Consider the following 15,671-nt stretch of genomic DNA (forward strand, 5'->3'; position numbering starts at 1 on the left):
TCACATTCCAAACTGGCCAGATTTGGAATGGAGTGAGAAAGAAAGAGCATTTTTTCCAACTACTTCCTAAAGTTTTCAAATCTTATTTCTTTTTAATTTTGACCTGATGTTTTCAAACTTTATCTCTTTCTAATTTTGACCTGATACTTCTCCAATTTGCCTTTTCCATAACAAAAACTAAACAAGACATTACAGGGTGTTAGATCACACATGCCACACGGAAACACAGATACAGAACACAGAGACGGGAAACACAGAGGATTTTTGGAATCCTATACACAAATTTCTTGGCCCTCAGGAATGTGACGGAGGCCAGGTGCCATGCTCTATTGGGGTCTTGAAGACCCTGCTTTTTAAGATGACCTGGGGCAGATCCCTGACCCCAGTGAAAATGTGCCTGTCCCTGAAAATTCTTGTAATTTGGGTAGTTATTAAGAGACCTCTTTCCCTTACTAGCTTCTTCAGACCTTTCATATAGTATTCTCAGTCTCTTTTTCCCAATTGCGTTTGCCCCATCTCTGCAGTCCTCCCATAAGCCTGGCGATTACCCCAGAATAAGAAAGTGAAAGCAAAGGAGAGGAAAGACCATCGCCCTCCCATCTCCTTAATCCCTGTATAATCCTGGTGAAAAAAAAAAAGAGAAAGTGAAGAGGAAAGTGGAAGTTTTTAGTACCCAAGAAAAGATTACTGCCCTTATACCTTAATCGACTGTGTATGTCGACTGGAGCCTCCTTTTCTTTTGTTTTTTTTTTCTTCAGGGCATCTCTACCCAACTCTTTCAGAGTCTCTGTTCCTCCGAACCTCTCTGGTTCAGGTTCGTCTGCTTTGAATCCGTGTTCACCTTGGATCTGTTTGCTTTGGGTTTGTTTGCTCCAAGTGTCCCCCTCGGGTCCGTTTGCTTCTGTCTGCTTCGGGTGTCCTTGCCTCAGGGTTCCCTGTATGGGCCACCAGTTGCTGGGGGCCAGTTGCTGCAGGGTCCCTCATTGGGGCACCAGCTGCTGCCAGAGTCAAATGGCCAGAGATGGCCGAATGCCACAGAGAATGAAAAGAAAAACACAAAACATGGGCCAGGCAGAAGAGCAAAGAACAGCTCCATTTATTATGCAGAGGAACAGGGCTTATATACCCTGTTAGGCAAGCAGAATCAACAAATCCAAGTGCGAGGCATTTGCATAATGCATGACTTCCTTTGTTCCCCTTTTGCAGTAAACAATATTATGTTAATAGCCCACAGGTGGTATTTAGCACCGTGTGTGCCGTGGGGGTTTTGGAGAGAGCATGTGTACACCAAGGAGGCTTGAAGAGCCTTCATCCTGAGCAGCACATGTATGCCGAGGGAGGGATGGAGAGCCCACGTGCCGAGTTATCAGCCCAAGGGCAAGAACAGGCCTCTGGCCTGTATCTTATCCCAGAGTGGACTTTCTCAGAGCTGGCCCTCTACAGTCTGGAGCCATACTCACACGGGTAAATCACTTAATCTCTCTGTGCTCTAGTTCAGTGCTTCTTAAACTGCAAGTTGTGACCCCATATGAGGACCCATAGTTTAAGAAGTGATGAGGGGGTCACAAGAGGAAAAAGTTTAAGAAGTCATGCTCTAGTTAGTCAGTCAGTCCAGTCAACTAGCACTATTATTAAGCACCTATTATGTCTGAGGCACTGTGATCAGCTCTAGTCACCCCGCTTCAGACTAGAAAGTGCAGAGAGGGTGCCAATGGTGGCAGATATTTCCTCATCTGGTTCTTCCTTATCATTGAAATCAAAGGTCCCATCCCTACCCTCTGTCCTCAATTTCTGATGACAAACTCCCTTCCATTATAGATTTCTTCCTCTTCAGTCTTCTCCTTCCATCTTCTCACACTCTCCAGAAGCCCCTCATCCATGCCCACCCTCTACAACAGCACTGGATCCTCCTTCTGGTGGGCTCTGCAGGACACTTGGCCAGGGGGTGGAATGCCATGCTCCTTGCTCCCCAGGTCATTCCTTCACCTTCCTTCAGGCAACAAGCCTTTTCATGCTCTCTTCCTATGAGGTCAGCCCAGTCCAAATCCCCATTAACACAATTCACCAGCTTCTTGGTCACCCTAACTCCTTTCTCAAGGAGTTTGGAGCTGGCTTCTAGGACTTCTCTCTATCCCTACCACTGCCCTCGTGCTTAAGGACTTCAGGAAACATGTTCCCTTAAGCCGCACCCCCCCCCCGCCCCCGGCCTCCTAGCTTCCTCCCTCCTAATTCTATAGACCTACATCTTTACTGCAGCCTCCCAGAAAGATGGGCAGTCCTAAAGTCTCACCATCACCCACCAATGAACCCTTTTCATAATCTCAGACTCTGAAATTCCCCTCACTGATCACAACCTCCTGTTCAACATCCTTCCCTCTGCCTCAGTCATCCTAAACCTATATTCATCATCCTCACCATGACCTCTACTTATTCTATCACTCTCTGCTATCCCAGTCTCCTCCTGGTCTGACCTCACTTACAGTCTCAACCCACTGCCTACTGTCCTCTGTTTTTGAATCTCTGGATCCCTTGTCCTTTGTACCCTGATAGTCATCCCAGAGTCATCCCCAACTTTCATTTTTTCCACTCCTACTCCCATGCTGCTGAGTGGCACTGGAAAAAGTCATACAATCACACTAACTAGGTCTGCTACTAATTCATGTTATTTAATCTCAACCGGATCCTCACTGCTGCACAGCAATCCTTTTATTCCTCCTTGAATGATTCTCTATCATATTCCCCCTAGTTTCTCCTCCAAACCTAACCACAAGGTGAATAGTAGACTCTGATTGGCTGCAGCTACATCTCTGGAACTGAGGGTGCATTCAAAAGGCACTATTCAACCTAGTCCCATCTCTTGGTTTATCCCTTCTCATCATGTGACTTCTTCCTGACTGAGAGCATCAAATGAGACATAATGCTGTACAGGGAAAAGCCAGAGCTCTCTCCCTCTGAGGTTGAGATGTGGCATGAGAATATGGCCTTGGCCCTTTGCCTTAGTGTTTATTTGTTTTTCTGTTTTAGAGAAAGGAGACTGGAGCTTATTACCTTTGAGTTTCATAAAGTCAGGAGAGAAGACCACCTGAGGTCCAAGAATTATGGAACTGACTTCATGCCGGGTTTTGCAGTCAGCCCAACATTGATGTCCTGACCTTCAGGGCTAAGGCCAGAAGAAGCAGAGAGTTGCTAAATCAAAGACTCATCCAGTAGCTATGCCGTGCTTGGACTTGAAATGGGTGGAACCAATGCTATGTAGAAACTACAAGAGCCCACTCTTCTCAGTGACCCAGGTAAGAGAGGGGAAAGTGTGCCTACAAGTGTGTGTGGAACAGGGAGGAATCTTTGTACTTCTAATCTTATTATACGTATATGAAGTAATTTTTTTGTCAAAGCTAATTATGTCAAATGGTTACATAGAGTGCTATTCACTGCTAGCTAGCAGAATGGGGGCTTGAGCCAGTAACACTAGAAAGGTGACCCTAGAACCCTATGGGGAAGATATAGCCAACCCTACTCTGAGAGAGTGAGGCCAGAGAATACTCCATACACCTTGCATTTTCTTATCATACTTACATGCTACATTCTCCAACCCCAACAGAATATAAGCATCTTAAGGTTAGGGACCATCTCATTTTTGTCTTTGTATCACAAAGACTTTGTATTGCTAAAGACAGGACATTGTCCATTGTTGTCATTCATCCATTTTCAGTCATGTCCTACTGTCTGTGACCCCCATTTGGGGTTTTCTTGGCAAAGATACTGGATGGTTTGTCATTTCCTTCTCCAGCTCATTTTACAGATGAGGAAACTGCGGCAAACAGGGTAAAGTGACTTGCCCAGGGTCACACAGCTAATTAGTGTCTGAGGCTGGATTTGAACTCAGGAAGATGAGACTTCCTGACTCTAGGCCTGGCACTCGATCCACTTCATCACCTAGCTGCCTGAATTGCCTATAACAGATGCTTAATAAATGTCTGGCACTTAATGAATATTTATTAACTAACTGAATTTGAATTTACAGCTGAGTAGGAGTTTTCCTAACAAAATAAATATTATCTAAAGGAGAAAAAAAACAAATCAGGAACCTTTCACAGCTATGGGAAAGAACACTTAACTAAACATGGAATAGAGGTGAGCACAGAAGATAAAATTGAAAAGCTTTTGCACCCACAAAATTAACACAATTAGGAAGAGAAGGGAAGTAGTCAATTAGAAAAAAAAATCTTCAGATGGATCAAGCATCTCTGATAAGGTTCTCTTCTAAGACATACACACAATTAACAGCGACATATAAGACCAAGAGCATTTCCCTAACAAATAACGATGACTTATATGATAAAGATATGAAGAAACAGTTCTCAAAAGAAATGTTAACAACCTGATGAGAAATTGCTCCAAGTCACTGATAATAAGAGATGTGCAAATCAAAACAACTCAGAGGTCTGACTCAGCCAACTGGGTAAGAATAATCAATTTTGGAGGGGTTGTAAAAATATGGGCACACCAATGCATTGTGGGTGGAGGTGTGAATTGGTTCAACTATTGTGCAAAGCAGTTTAGAATTAGTTTTAAAAATCACTAAAATGGTCATAACCTTGATGCAAAACTAACACCAGCAACACATGGCATTTCCACGACCCTTTCAGAGTTTGCAAAATGCTTTATTTGTGTTAACTGGTTTGATCCTCACACAGCCCTGTGAGGCAGGTACCACTGTTACCCTCATTTTATCCACGAGGAGACTGAGGGTGAAAGAGCTTAAGTAACACAGCCAGAGTCACATAGCTAGGAAGAATGTGAAGCAGGATTCAAACTCAGATCTCACTGCTAGACATTTACCCAAAGGAGATCAAGGATAAAAAGAAGATCCTCCAAGTCATTGAGGCATCTTTTTTTAACACAAAGAAGAGAACAGAAGGGAAGCCAGAAAAAAGCACAAACAGAACAGCTTTGAATAATACAGCTTGAACTGATATACATTTTTAAAAAAGTAAACTGTATGTATGAGAGACCTGAAGTTTCATATGCAATCCTCTTTCTCTGTTCTACTGTGTATATGGAAATAGCCGTTTTATTGGTGTTTGTTAAGCTCAGAATAAAAATAAAAAAAGTCCCAACCTAGGGAAACCTCAGTTTCCTCCTGTGTAAAATGGGAACAATGTGACTTTCACTTCGGTCATGATTGTTAAGTCCAGGTTTAGGGGTCAGGGAAGGGAGCTGAAAGGGTTAACTGGATTCTGAATGTCCATGGCCCTGTGGAAGGCATGAGTTCAAGTCAGGAAGTGCAGAGGAGGGTATCATCACACCAAAGAGCTGGCAGTGAGCAGAAGTCACCACGCAAACCAGGCCATTTACATGGGGGTACAATGCATAGAGATATTGGGGGGCAGGCAAGAATGTAAAATGACAAACTTTGATATGAGCTGAGAGACTGAGAATTCAGAGCAGATCCTATCCATTCCAAGGGCCTTTCAGAGACACAGCAAATGCTGTAACCATTGGCCTGGCTCAGGCAGAGGTTTCCTTTCCAGCTGATCCCAGGATACCTGTCACAATAAAGGTACAACTGTCAATTAGTGGAGCTACACAGGGAGGCTCAGACGTCTCTAAAGAGATTTTGCGCATCGTATAAATGTAAACATTTAGATCATACGGAAAGGACCCCAAAGTTGCCTAGTCTAACCCCTTCATTTAAAGATGAGCCCCAGAGAGCTGAAGTTACTTTCGCAGGGTCACACAAGTGCTAAGTGGCCAAGTTCAAATTGGAAATCTGGTCCCCAGACTCTGTAGCTCAGTTCCTAATCATTCCTTGTCATAGGAAGAAGGCACTTTATATACATTATCTCATCTGATCCCTACAACAGACAGCCTTGTGGGGTAAGTGCTATTATCACTCCCATATCACAGATGGGGAAATACAGCCTCAGAGGAGTGAAATAAGTGACTTGCCCAGGGTCACACTGCAGTTCCATGTTTGGAAAAGTAGAGTTTTTCAAAGAGCCAATCGCTGCCCACCCACCCCACCCCCATAACACAATCATGGAGTGGGCTGGACCAACTCTGGATTCTCAAAGCCTCTGCCCATGGAATCAGGAGTGCCGCACCAAACTGCAGAAGCTTCTAATACAACCCAGCCTAGCTAAAAACAAAGAGGCTTTGGGAAATGTGTTCTCCCCCTCTTTGACCACAGCATCTCCTGGAAACAGCCTACTTCAGCATAAAGAGGTGTTAATTTGCATCAGTGGTGGGGATGCCCTGGTGAAGAAATCCCAAGTGTTCAAAATATGCATACTTGGAATAAGTACTAACAACAGCTGGCATTTCTTTAGGTTTTAAAGTCTGCAAAGACTGAAGAGAATAAAAGGAAGTTCTGACTAGCAGGACAGTTTTGAAAGTGACATATGGAATGTATTGCATACTTCTGAAAGAAAGGCAAGGGAGTAGGATGTGGATACATAGTTTCGTTTGGAGTCCTCTTTGGTGCTTTTCTATGTATAAGGATGGAATGGTCTCTTCATTGGTGTTTGAGTTCATAGCAATAATAATAGCTAGTCTTTACAATAACACTTTAAGGTTTTCAAAGCGCTTTAACATGTTATTGTATGAGATATCTCATTGGATCCTAACAACAACCCAGTGAGACAGGTGCTATTATTAACCCCATTTTACAGATGAGGAAACTGAGGCTGAGAGAGGTTAAATGACTTGTCTGGGGTCACACAACTAAGTAAGTGTCTGAGACAATATTGGAGCTCAGGTCTTCCTGACTCTTGAGTCCAACACTCTATCCACTGTGCCACCTAGTGGCCATATATAAAATGAAAATGTCTGAATAAAAAAATATACTTTTAATTCTACAAAACACTCTTATATACATTTTCTAATTGGATCATCAAAACAGACAGCCCTGCAAAGTAGAAACTCTTACAATCCTCATTTCACAGATGGGAAACTGAGGCTCAAGGAAGGGAAGTGACTCGCCCAAGGTCATACAGATGGTAAGTATCAGAGGTTTGATCAGCTCTGAAACCAGGTCCTCTGGATTCTAAGCCCAGCACTCTGAGTGTCCATTATACCACATATTACTTACCCCCAATTCACTGGCTCTGCCAGCAGAACAAAGGTCTGGCAGAAACCAGAAAGCTGTGGAGTACAGGGTGGACCATAGATGACTGTACCTGCTTTCCCAGGAACAGCGTGGGCAACCGTGCAGAGGCTTGCCACCTCCAGGCAAGCCAAAGCAGCTCATTAAAACAGTCTCCAAAGGTCTTCTTTGATCTGGAAGGCATGCAAAACATCAAAATCCCCCATGCTGAGAGTAGTGAAGCCTCACTAAAATGACCAGGTTGCACTTGATGACTTCTAAGGTTTATTCCAGTTCTAGATCTAAGTTCTTATGATCCTAAGTCACTTCCCTGGGCCTCAGTTTCCTCCTCTGTAAAATGAGGGGGAAGAACTAGATGGCCACTAAGGCGCATCCCGACATCTAAGATCATTTGACTGAACATCACTTCAATCTGTTTTACAGTGGAGGCCCCTTCCAGTTCGGTGTCTAGTATCCTAAGTCACATGGGATTTTTCTTTTTCTGTAAAACAGAAGAGACTGCACCACATGGCCTTGAAGCGCCTTTCTGGCTCTAGATTTATAATACTAAATCATTTTTCTTCCTCAGGCTTCAGGTTCCTCATTTCTAAAATGAGAATATTGTACTCCCTTAAATCTAAGATGTGCTACTCCCAGCTCTAAGTTTATGATCCCATGAATCTGTTAGAAATCAGGACAAACTCCCTGGAAAAGCTTACCACGTGCTCTGTTACATTCAAACAAGGCTGCATCTTGGACAGAAACAGGCAGCTCCTTGCCTCCATAGCAAAGGAGCATGGGATAGAAAATGTAAAAACCTATAAAGAAAATTACTGACCTCGACAATGACCTTTACCTAAAGGTGCCAAGAGGAGCCTCTTTGGCCTGTAGAGTCCAACTTCTGTACCCAGTGAGCATGGGTCAGCCCTGGAATGACTCACTGGGCTCTTGGATTTAACGTGAAGGTCAACAGGAGATGTTCCTCTCCCAGCTCTGGCTGGCCCTGTCTGATGAGCTTTCAGAAAGCACCTTTTACTGGAAGTAACACAAGGAAGCCCCTAGAAGTTTGGACCCTTCTGCTCTCTGCCCCCAAAGAGTCTCCATATAAATCTGAAACTTTACTCTGAGAAGGGCAGAGCGATGGAAGAGAAAGAAATCTATGGCCTATAACACACCCCACTTACCAAAAAAAAACCCAAACCAAAGAAACCTGATGGAATCTGGAGTCAAGATGATGTAGGCCTCAACTACTTTCTCAGAGCCTTTCCAGCCATGTGAAACCTGGGCACATCTCTTAGCCTCTAGGAGTGAGGATGATAACAGCACCTACCTCCCAGGGTTGTTGGGGCAGCTTGGTGAGGCAGCACTGGACTTGGAAGCTTGGAACCAGGAAGACTCCTCTCCCTGAGTTCAAATTTGGCCTCAGACAATTACTAGCTGTGTGACCCTGGGCAAGTCGCTTAACCCTGTTTACCTCAGTTCCTCATCTGTAAAATGGACTAGAGAAGGAAAAGGCAAACCACTCCAGTATCTCTGCCAAGAAAATCCCACATGGGGTCATGAGAAGTCAGAAATGACTGAAAAACAACTCAACCACAACAACCCAGGGTTTTGGTGAACATGAGCAGAGGTAAGATATGCAAGACACTTTGCAAACTGTAAAGCACTGTATGAATGTGACAGAACGCAGCTAAACATCAGCTTCTGAAGAAAACTATTCCTGATGCTCCTTTCCCTCCCTCCATGCCAACAAAAAAATACCTTGTACAGTATTGATTTAGCATATAGCAAAGTTGTCTTCAAATATGGTCTCCACCAGTACAATAGAAACCTCATGAAGGCAGAGATTGTTTCATTTTTCTCTTTGTACCTCTAGCACCCAGCACTGTGCTAAGCTATGTGAACTTGGGCCAATCCCTTACCCTCCCTGAGCCTCAGTTTCCCTCTCAGTAAAAGGAGGAGGTCGGACTAGATTGCCTCTAAAGTTCCTTCCAGCTCTAGATCTAAGATCCTGAGACACTTTCCCTCCCCAGACCTCAGTGTCCCTCTCTGGAAAGAGAAGATGTTGGACTAGATTATCACTGAAGTCTCTTCTAGTTCCAGATCTAAGGTCCTAAGTCACTTTCCCTCACTTGGCCTCAGTTTCCCCCTCTGTAAAACCAAAGGGTTGGACAACATGGCCTCTGAAGTCCCTTCCAGCTCTAGATCTAAGATCCTAAGTCCCTTTCCCTCCCTGGGGCTCAGTTTCCCTCTCTGTAAAACAAATAGGTAGAACTACATTACCACAAAAGTTCCTTGCAGTGCTAGATTTAAGATCCTAAGTCACTTCCCCTCTTTGGGCCACAGTTTCCCACTCTGTGAAACAAAGGGGTTCAGAAACAATTGCCTCTGAAGTCTCCTCCAGCTTCAGACCTAAAATCCTAAGTAACTTTCCCTCCCTAGGCCTCAGTTTCCCTCTCTATAAAAAGAAGAGGTTGGACTAGATTACCTCGGAATTCCTTTCCAGTTCTAGATGTAACATCCCAGGTCACTGTCCCTCGTAGGACCTCACTTTACAACACTGTAAAACAAAGGGTTTGAACTACTTTACCTTGGAAGTTCCTTGCAGTGCTAGATTTCACATCCTAAGTCACTTTCCCTCTTTGGGACACAGTTTCCCTTTCTGTAAAAACAAAGGGGTTGAGAAACATTGCCTCCAAAGTCTCTTCCAGCTCTGGACCTGAGATCCTAAGAAACTTTCCCTCCATGGGCCTCAGTTTCCCTCTCTGCAAAAGGAGGAAGGCACATTAGAATGGTTCAGAAGTCCCTTCTAGCTCTAGATCTAGGATGCTAAATCACTTTCCCTCCATGGGCCTCAGTTTCCCTCTCTGTAAAAGGAGGAGGTTGGACTAGATTGCCTCTGAAGTCCCTTCCAGTTCTACATCTAAGATCCTAAGTCACTTACCCTCCCAGGACAACAGTTTTCCTCTCTCTAAAATGAAGAGTTCAGACTTTATTGCCTCTGAAGTCCCTTCCAACTCTGGACCTAAAATCCTAAGGCACTTTCAATCCCTAGGCCTCAATTTAACCCTCTATAAAACAAATGGGGTGGACTACAATGCCTCTGAAGTCCCTTCCAGCTCTGTTTCTAAGATCCTAAGTCTCTTTCCCTCCCTGGGACTCAATTTCCCCCTCTGTAAAAAAAGGGGTGGGAATACAATGCCTCAGAAGTCCCTTCTACCACTAGATCTAAGATCCTAAGGCACTTTCCCTCCCTGGGCCTCAGTTTCCCTCTCTGCAAAAGAAATGGGTTGAACTACATTACCTTGGAAGTTCCTTGCACCACTAGATCTAAGATCCTAAGTCACTTTCCAGCCCTGGGCCTCAGTTTCCCCCTCTGTAAAACAAAGAGGTTAGACTACATTGCCTCTGAAGTCCCTTCCAGCTCTAGATCTAGGATCCCAAGGCACTTTTGCTCCCTGGGCCTCAGTTTCCCCTTCTGTATAACTAAGGGGTTGTATTAGATTGCCTCTGAAGTCCCTTCCAGTTCTAGATCTAGGATCCCAAGTAACTTTCCCTCCCTGGGCCTCAGTTTACTTTTTCTGTGAAAGAAGAAAGTTGAACCAGATTGCCTCTGAAGTCCTTTCCAGCTCTATATCAAAGATCCTAAGGCTCCTTCCCTCCACGGGCCTCAGTGTCCCTCTCTGTAAAATGAGGAGGTCGGACCAGATTGCCTCTGAAGTCCCTTCCAGTTCTAGATCTAACATGCTAAGTCAGTTCCCTCCCTCGGCCTCTGTTTCCCTTTCTGTAAACAGAAGAGGTCGGACTCCATTACCTCAGAAGTCCTTTCCAGTTGTAGATGTAAGATCCCAAGTCACTTTTTCTCCTTGTGCCTCAGTTTCCTGCCCTGTAAAACAAAGGGGTTCCACTAGATTGCCTCTGAAATCCCTTCTAGCTCTACAGCTAAGATCCTAAGTCACTTCCCCTCCATGGGTCTCAGTTTCCATCTCTGTAAAACAAAGGTGTTAGACTAGATTGCCTTGGAAATCCCTTCCAGGGGTAGTTCTGACACCCTAAGTCACTTTCCCTCCCTGGGCCTGTGTTTCCCACTCTATAAAACAAAGAGACTTGACTACATTGTTTCTGAAGTCTCTTCCAGCTCTAGACCAAAGATCCTAAGTAACTCCCTCCCTGGGCCTCAGCTTCCCTCTCTATTAAAGAAGAGGTCGGACTAGATTATCTCAGGAGTCCTTTCCAGTAGTAGATGTAAAATCCCAGGTCACTTTCTCTCCTTGCGCCTCAGTTTCCTACCCTGTAAAACAAAGCGGTTGGGCTACATTGCTTCTGAAGTCGCTTCCAGCTCTAGATCGAAGATCCTACAGCACTTTCCCTCCATAGGCCTCAGTTTCCCTCTCTGTAAATTAAGGAGGTCGGACTACATTGCCTCTGAAGACCCTTCCAGGTCTAGATTTAAGATCCTAAGGCACTTTCCCTCCATGGGCCTCTGTTTCCCCCTCTGTAAAACAAAGGTGGTTGGACTAGCTGGCCTCTCAGGTTTCTTGCCCCAACAGACCTAGGATCCCATGATCTCAGCAAATCCTTCTACCAGGTCACGTCTACTCTTCTGAGGCTCAGATGGAGTTTTGCATCAAACTACATAAAAGCCCCGGACATGACGGAAGACAGATAAAAATACATTTCCCTAAATTAGGGGGACCCTAAGCTAGAGGAACTTCCTTGTGATCTGTGCTTTTAAAACTCTGCTCAGGTGCCCCCTCTAGAGGGAACCTTTCCTGATGTCACCAACTGCCAGTGCCTGCCCCTGGTTTAAAAACAAAAACACCTTACATTGATTCATTCTGTATATAGGTATTTATGTATAGGTTGTGTTTCCCCAAGCATACTGTCAGCTCCCTTAAGGCAGGAATGTTTCATTTTGATCTTTGAAGCCCCAGCACCTAGCATAGGGGCCTGACACAGAGTAAATAAATGGGATTCCTAATATATACTTCTTGATGGATTTTCTTCTGCTCTATGTATTTAGAAGAGATGGTCATGTAGTGAGATGGCTAGAAAGAGGGCTAGCCACTGCAGTCAGGAAGACCCACCTAGGAAGCATGCGTACTAGCTGTATGACTTAACCTTAGTGCCTCCAGGCACCTCACTCATAACCTAAATTACAGCTGGATTGGCTAGCTATGTTTGTAAAGAGAGTTCCCACTTCCCCATGGAGAAATGCCAACTGACACTAGCCTGATGTCTTAGAATGCGGGTGACTTCACAGAACCATCCCTCCCCCAGCCAAGTAAGATGCCACTGTGAGGACACCAGCTCCTGCTCTGCCTTCTCTCAGCCCACGAAAAGCAACTGAAAGCTATAGAAAGATGAAGTCCCAGAGCTAGACCTTTCTTCCCCCACTCCTACCCCCCCCAAAATTATTTAGAGATGTCATGTTTCTTGGGGATAATTTTAACTCACTTACCACAGTATAAACACCCAGATGATTTTAGTGTCATAAGTCTGGAGCTGAAAGAGACCTCAGAGGCCAATCCCCTTAATGTACAAATGAGGAAACTGAGGCCCAGCGAGCTCAAGGGACCTTGTCCAAGGTCACACAGGTAGTAAGCACCAGAGGCAGGTCAGAAACCAATGTTACTTCCCCTGAACCATAAGCATTCTTCTGCACTGACCACATTTCAAAATCCGAGCTAAAATTATTTTAAACTATACAGTTAAAACAGTTCAGCACCAAGTTGGTATCATAACCCCTTTTCACACACAGTGGGTACTTAATAAAAGCTTACTGAATGGAATCAAAACATCCATTTTTACTTTGGTCTCCTCGAGACAACAGGCCACCACTGTCATCTAAGCCATTAGTAACTCTAGAAGCAACGGCTAAGACCAGATAAAAGGTTGATTTTAAAATAAGTTATAAAGCTCAAAGTGTCAGCCTAGTGGGAGACAAACTCTGAGTGAGAGAGGGGAGAGAGATTGCAGGTGGGACCACACATGGAAGGTTATCCCCACACACACACCTTCTATCACACGGGGTCAGACTAAAAGATGCTGGGTGCCCAGGACATCACACAGAGAACCTGAAAGAGGTGAGGATGAAGGCAAACAGGCGCAATACCAAGGGGAGCTGGAGTGGCTCTGGACAGCAGCATGGTTTGAGTGGTTTGGGCCCTGGCCAGATTCCTCTTATTCAGGCTGTCTCTGGAAACTGCTGCTTCTAGGCAAGTGAACATCTGGTTCAGGAGGCTGTGACCGAGGGTAAGATTTCAATTTCTGGACTGGGGCTTTGGCTACTAAAAAAGACCAAATGCCAACAATGGCTATATTATCCTGGGGAATTAGCAGGAAGAAGTATGGTACAGTGGTTAGAGAGCTGAAGCAAGGGGAAGGGAGATCTGGGTTCATCTTCCCCCTCTGGTACTACCTTCATGAATAAGCCTCCAACAAGATCAAACAGAAAGAAAGCTTAAAAGGACAAAAGGAATTTTGGTTATTCTTGAGAATTCCATCAAATTTTGGGATAAGGCAAGGATGGCTTTTTGGGAGAATGAACTGGGAAGAATTCAGAGACAGAGTAGCCAGTGTAGTTAAGACAGGTGAAGGCTTTAGGAAGTATGGACAAGGGAAGACTGGGGGATACATAGGAAAGCTGGCAAGTATCTGAAGGGCTGTTACATGCAAGAGAAATCAGACTTACTCTGCTTGCTGCATGCTCCCACCCTGGCCCCTCCAAGGGCTGATAGGAGTTTTGGAGAAGCAGATTTAGGCTTAAGCAACTATTACTACTCTGCTAAATTGATTAAATGCTTGGGGGAAAAAGGATTGGTTTCCCCCCACCCCCCATGTAAGAGAATATAATTTTATATACCCCCCCTTTCTTGTTCTTCCTTTGCATAATTAAATGTTTCTGTTTGATGATAATTGTTAGCTCGTAATAAAAAGAAGGGAAAATCACTGGGTAGGAGCTGCCCTGAAGTAAAGCCCTGGGAGACCGAGCTCCCCTCATTGGAAGTCCTTAGGCAGAGGCTGGATGCCCACTTGTGTGGGTTGTCGGAAGGGAGTATGGGTTGGAATAGACACTCACTTGTTTCCTTTCCAGTTCCAGCTCTGTGGGTATGTGAAGAGGGCTATTAGCTGAAAATGGAGAGGAGGTGAGGGAAAGAAAGCTGCCTGAGTTCACCTGATGGCACTGAGAATAGCAGGAAAGAGCTACAAAGAAAAACACCAGTGCAGAGGCTCCGTAATACTAGACAATGAGGCACAGGAAGAGGAGGAACAGTAAAGACCCACGTCTAGAGACCAGTGGTTTCAAAAGTGGGAGCCAGGCCTGACGTAAAGGGCACCAGAGCCAAACCCCAAGGAGTGTATGGGATCAATCAGAGGATGGGAAGATGGCTCAAATCTTATACTGCATGCAATAGCCAATCATAGGGCTTATTTCCAACGCTTCCCTACTCTGCCTCTCCCCTTCCCTAGACAAGCTCCCAATCCTTGTCCAGTCTGAACTGGGCATCTATCCCTCGGGGATTTTATAACCCAATTAATACCTAGGTGTCCACAGCAGCAGCCACATGGATGCCCCTGAGAAAATTCCCCTTTCCTCCCCCTCCAATAGCATACCCCCATCCAGAAGCCCTGGGAGTCCACGAAAGGCCTCTCAAAGGGACAATGGCCAATGATTAGGAGTTCTGCCTCCATGTGGGGCATACTCAGTCAATAAGCATGTATTAAGTTTCTACTATGTGCCAGGCACTGTGCTATATCACATCGTCTTTCCCCTAACCCCACACTCAGATATTATTTCATTTTTGTCTCACCTTTTTAAAAAATTGGGGGTGGTGGTAAATTTTATAATCCACTCAAACATTTTTTACTGATGGAGGTACTTGATCAAACAAGCCTGGAGCCCACTGCTATGGACAAATGCAGAATGTGGAAAATGGGCCAGGGGCACCAGAGACCCTAAGGCAAGGAGTCAAGTAGAGCCTAGGTATTGCTGAGATGTGGTAGGGACCTTCTTCCAAAGGAACAGAATTCAACTCAACAGCTATTTCTTAAGGACCTTGTATGTGCAGGGCACTAGGTGGGGTGGAGATGTGGGCAGGCAGCAGGGTTGTCTCTATTGAGATGGTCAACTCATGAGGGAATCTAGGGAAACATGAGATTAACTGAGGGAAAAGCAGCAGAAGCAGAAGCCAGAAGGAGGAAATAAAGCATGGTAAACTCACCAAAATGTGTCTTCTTCCCCCAGTTCTGGGTGATTGGGACTTCAATGGGGGGAAAAGAGCAATCCACCATTCTTCCAAGGCTGTATGAGACAGGGTAAAAGCCAGTGACCTCATAGAGCTTCCTCTGACACGGTGGGGAGGGGCAGCTCTGTGACATCACTCCCCTTCTACAGTATAAAACCAGGGACAGTTGGCATCTCTTCATTCCCAAGGCCAGGGAAGAGAGCTGGGAGAAGCAGCTCTGGCCTAGGGAAGTGCTAGGAGTGGAGAGTTCAACCAACCTTCCTGTTTCAGGCAGGGGGAAGAGAGACTTCGGAAGACCCTCACCAGCTCAGGAAGAGACTGATTTTGACCAGTAAAAG

The sequence above is a fragment of the Trichosurus vulpecula genome, chromosome X, assembly GCF_011100635.1.
Source record: "Trichosurus vulpecula isolate mTriVul1 chromosome X, mTriVul1.pri, whole genome shotgun sequence".
NCBI lineage: Eukaryota > Metazoa > Chordata > Mammalia > Diprotodontia > Phalangeridae > Trichosurus > Trichosurus vulpecula.